Source organism: Natator depressus, chromosome 28 (assembly GCF_965152275.1).
Source record: "Natator depressus isolate rNatDep1 chromosome 28, rNatDep2.hap1, whole genome shotgun sequence".
Lineage (NCBI taxonomy): Eukaryota > Metazoa > Chordata > Testudines > Cheloniidae > Natator > Natator depressus.
The window spans coordinates 10380709-10385708 of NC_134261.1; the positions used below are offsets into that span (position 1 = coordinate 10380709).

General features: G+C 65.9%; 1 non-coding gene across 1 annotated transcript; it reads left to right on the top strand.

Moving 5' to 3' along the window:
* Positions 1-2569: 2569 nt before the first annotated feature.
* Positions 2570-2688, top strand: LOC141979751 (5S ribosomal RNA). The gene has a single exon (XR_012637144.1). It is a non-coding gene; the product is annotated as a 5S ribosomal RNA (ribosomal RNA).
* Positions 2689-5000: the final 2312 nt, after the last annotated feature.

Here is a 5000-nt window from a genome sequence, read left to right on the forward strand (position 1 = left end):
GGAGGAGGCCGCGGCCGCCTTCCAGGCAACCCGCTAGAGAAGAAGTCGGCGACCCAGACAGGGAGGGCGGCAGGGGTTACTGAGGCTCCAGCGAGAGGGCGGTACGTGGGTCCCACCGACAGCCGACGGAGGCTCCAGCACCCGGGGCCCGCGCCCCGGAGCGTGCCTGGAGAAGGACCGTCGGGCACGGCGGGGGACCGCAGCGCGCCCCTGCTCGCTCTCGCGACGTGTTTGGCCCTGCCGAGCCTCGCGGCTCCCTGGGTTTTCAGACCCCTGGGTGGGCTGCCGGAGCCGCTCGACCTCGCAGGGCGGAGATCTCGGCCGGCTGGCCCCACGGCGCGGAGGGCCGGGCACGCGCCCGGGCCCCCCCCCAAAGGAGGAAAGTCCCAATCGGCCCCAGGATCCGGGGACGCGAAGAGGAAGAGGGACCCGATCCGCCTGAACGCCAGACGCCCCCTGCGGTCGGGGGCGCCGGCCCGCGAAGGACCCTTCCCGTCGCGAACGTGAGCGCCACATCGATCGGAAGGCGAGAGAGGAGCGGGCCCCCCCTCCCTCCGGGGGGCGCCGACAGTCGGAGTTCGCATCCCGGCCACCGGGCCTGCACCGGGGGTGCGAGGGGACGACGGGGTCCCCGGAGGAAAAGAGCCGGAAAAGGGGGGGCTCGGGGGGGCCGGGGGCCGCCCCACCTGCCAACGTGCCCCTGTCCCCCCTCACAAGATCGGGTACAACGCGCAGATTGGTCCCCGAGGCTCATCTCTGGTTCTCACAGGTTCCGAAAAACCTGTTCTCAGAAATCTCCTCGCACCCGTCAAAATGAACTAGTCGAAAAATCCAACCGCCAATTTAGGGGGACCAATCTGAAATCCTATCCGACCTCCTGGTTCTCTCGGTCGGCCGAGGGCACTTTTGGCGACCCCATCCGGACTTCCGTGAGACTGCCGGCCATCAGGTCAACCCGTCACTTTGAATGGGGTTGACCTGATGGCCGAGCAGGGACTTAGACATTTTTTCAGCCTTTTCCTCGGGGTTGACCTGGTGTCCCGGGGGGACTTAGACATTTTTTTCAGCCTTTTCCTCCGGGTTGACCTGGTGTCCCGGGGGGACTTAGACATTTTTTCAGCCTTTTCCTCCGGGTTGACCTGGTGTCCCGGGGGGACTTAGACTTTTTTTCAGCCTTTTCCTCCGGGTTGACCTGGTGTCCCGGGGGGACTTAGACTTTTTTTCAGCCTTTTCCTCCGGGTTGACCTGGTGTCCCGGGGGGACTTAGACATTTTTTTCAGCCTTTTCCTCCGGGTTGACCTGGTGTCCCGGGGGGACTTAGACTTTTTTTCAGCCTTTTCCTCCGGGTTGACCTGGTGTCCCGGGGGGACTTAGACTTTTTTTCAGCCTTTTCCTCCGGGTTGACCTGGTGTCCCGGGGGGACTTAGACTTTTTTTCAGCCTTTTCCTCCGGGTTGACCTGGTGTCCCGGGGGGACTTAGACTTTTTTTCAGCCTTTTCCTCCGGGTTGACCTGGTGTCCCGGGGGGACTTAGACATTTTTTTCAGCCTTTTCCTCCGGGTTGACCTGGTGTCCCGGGGGGACTTAGACTTTTTTTCAGCCTTTTCCTCCGGGTTGACCTGGTGTCCCGGGGGGACTTAGACATTTTTTTCAGCCTTTTCCTCCGGGTTGACCTGGTGTCCCGGGGGGACTTAGACATTTTTTTCAGCCTTTTCCTCCGGGCTGACCTGGTGGCCGAGCGTCTCGCCGTCCGCGGCCGGAGCTAGAGATGCCCCCCCCCCCAGGCCAGCCTGCGAAGCCGCGGCCAGGATCGGGCCCCTGGAAGTCTGACTAAAAATTTTCACCGACCCCAAAAACGGTTAGGGGGGGCCTCATAAAGCCTCCGGAGCGAAAAAAAAAAAAACGGAAAAAAGGATCGGGCCCACCCGAGGCAGGGGAGTCAGTAAGGGAAAGGGGACGAGGCGGCCCGGAGCCGGGTGCCCGGAGCCGGGTGCCGGCGGCCAGGATCGGGCCCCTGGAAGTCTGAAAAATTTTTTTCACCGACCCCCAAAGTGGTATTGGGGGGGGCTCATAAAGCCTCCGGAGCGAAAAAAAAAAAAAACGGAAAAAAGGATCGGGCCCACCCGAGGCAGGGGAGTCAGTAAGGGAAAGGGGACGAGGCGGCCCGGAGCCGGGTGCCCGGAGCCGGGTGCCCGCGGCCAGGATCGGGCCCCTGGAAGTCTGAAAAAAATTTTTTCACCGACCCCCAAAGTGGTGTTGGGGGGGGCTCACGAAGCCTCCGGAGCGGAAAAAAAAAAACGGAAAAAAGGATCGGGCCCACCCGAGGCAGCGGAGTCAGTAAGGGAAAGGGGACGAGGCGGCCCGGAGCCGGGTGCCCGGAGCCGGGTGCCCGCGGCCAGGATCGGGCCCCTGGAAGTCTGAAAAAAAAATTTTCACCGACCCCCAAAGGGGTGTTGGGGGGGGGCTCATGAAGCCTCCGGAGCGAAAAAAAAAAACGGAAAAAAGGATCGGGCCCACCCGAGGCAGGGGAGTCAGTAAGGGAAAGGGGACGAGGCGGACCGGAGCCGAGTGCCTACGGCCATACCGGACGGAAGGCCCCCGATCCCGTCCGATCTCGGAAGGTAAACCGTCCCGGGCCTGGCTAGTACTTGGATGGGTGACCGCCTGGGAATCCCAGGTGCCGTAGGCAGCTTTTCCCGCTGCGAGCCAGCTCTCTCCTTTTCTGGGGAACAAGGGCAGGGTCGCCCTGCCAGGGGCCCTGGGGCTGAAGTCCCTGCCGGCCACCAGGTCAACCCGGAGCCTGCCCCTCTGCGGCCAGCAGGTCAACCCCATACCGGCAGGGGGTTGACCTGGTGGCCGGGAAGCAGAGCGGCCAGCAGGTCAACCCCATACATTCAGCGGGTTGACCTGGTGGACGGGAAGGAAAGCGGCCAGCAGGTCAACCCCATACTTTCAGCGGGTTGACCTGGTGGCCGGGAAGGAAAGCGGCCAGCAGGTCAACCCCATACATTCAGCGGGTTGACCTGGTGGCCGGGAAGGAAAGCGGCCAGCAGGTCAACCCCATACATTCAGCGGGTTGACCTGGTGGCCGGGAAGGAAAGCGGCCAGCAGGTCAACCCCATACATTCAGCGGGTTGACCTGGTGGCCGGGAAGGAAAGCGGCCAGCAGGTCAACCCCATACATTCAGCGGGTTGACCTGGTGGCCGGGAAGGAAAGCGGCCAGCAGGTCAACCCCATACATTCAGCGGGTTGACCTGGTGGCCCGAAAGCAAACCGGCCACCAGGTCAACCCGGAGCCTGCCCCCGCGGGCAGGGGCCAAGCGGACCCCCCTCCGCCCGGGCTTGCCCTGCTCCGAGCCGGGGCTTAATCCCCGTCCGGCCACCAGGTCAACCCGGAGCCTGCCCCTCTGCGGCCAGCAGGTCAACCCCATGCCGGCAGCGGGTTGACCTGGTGGCCGGGAAGGAAAGCGGCCACCAGGTCAACCCCATACTTTCAGCGGGTTGACCTGGTGGCCGGGAAGGAAAGCGGCCACCAGGTCAACCCCATACTTTCAGCGGGTTGACCTGGTGGCCGGGAAGGAAAGCGGCCAGCAGGTCAACCCCATACATTCAGCGGGTTGACCTGGTGGCCGGGAAGGAAAGCGGCCAGCAGGTCAACCCCATACATTCAGCGGGTTGACCTGGTGGCCGGGAAGGAAAGCGGCCAGCAGGTCAACCCCATACATTCAGCGGGTTGACCTGGTGGCCGGGAAGGAAAGCGGCCAGCAGGTCAACCCCATACATTCAGCGGGTTGACCTGGTGGCCGGGAAGGAAAGCGGCCAGCAGGTCAACCCCATACATTCAGCGGGTTGACCTGGTGGCCGGGAAGGAAAGCGGCCAGCAGGTCAACCCCATACATTCAGCGGGTTGACCTGGTGGCCGGGAAGGAAAGCGGCCAGCAGGTCAACCCCATACATTCAGCGGGTTGACCTGGTGGCCGGGAAGAAAAGCGGCCAGCAGGTCAACCCCATACATTCAGCGGGTTGACCTGGTGGCCGGGAAGGAAAGCGGCCAGCAGGTCAACCCCATACATTCAGCGGGTTGACCTGGTGGCCGGGAAGGAAAGCGGCCACCAGGTCAACCCCATACAGGCAGCGGGTTGACCTGGTGGCCCGAAAGCAAACCGGCCACCAGGTCAACCCGGAGCCTGCCCCCGCGGGCAGGGGCCGGCATACCCCCGTCCGTCCGGGGTCGCCCTGCCCCGGGCTCCGGGCTTAAGTCCCGAGCGGCCACCAGGTCAACCCGGAGCCTGCCCCCGCGGGCAGGGGCCGGCGGACCCCCGTCCGTCCGGGGTCGCCCTGCCCCGGGCTCCGGGCTTATTCCCCGTCCGGCCACCAGGTCAACCCGGAGCCTGCCCCCGCGGGCAGGGGCCAGGCGGAGCCCCGTCCGTCCGGGGTCGCCCTGCCCCGGGCTCCGGGCTTAAGTCCCGAGCGGCCACCAGGTCAACCCGGAGCCAGCCCCCGCGGGCAGGGGCCGGCGGAGCCCCGTCCGTCCGGGGTCGCCCTGCCCCGGGCTCCGGGCTTAATTCCCGTCCGGCCACCAGGTCAACCCGGAGCCTGCCCCCGCGGGCAGGGGCCAGGCGGACCCCCGTCTGTCCGGGGTCGCCCTGCCCCGGGCTCCGGGCTTAATTCTCCTCCGGCCACCAGGTCAACCCGGAGCCTGCCCCCGCGGGCAGGGGCCAGGCGGACCCCCGTCCGTCCGGGGTCGCCCTGCCCCGGGCTCCGGGCTTAATTCTCCTCCGGCCACCAGGTCAACCCGGAGCCTGCCCCCGCGGGCAGGGGCCGGCGGAGCCCCGTCCGTCCGGGGTCGCCCTGCCCCGGGCTCCGGGCTTAATTCCCGTCCGGCCACCAGGTCAACCCGGAGCCTGCCCCCGCGGGCAGGGGCCAGGCGGACCCCCGTCTGTCCGGGGTCGCCCTGCCCCGGGCTCCGGGCTTAATTCTCCTCCGGCCACCAGGTCAAC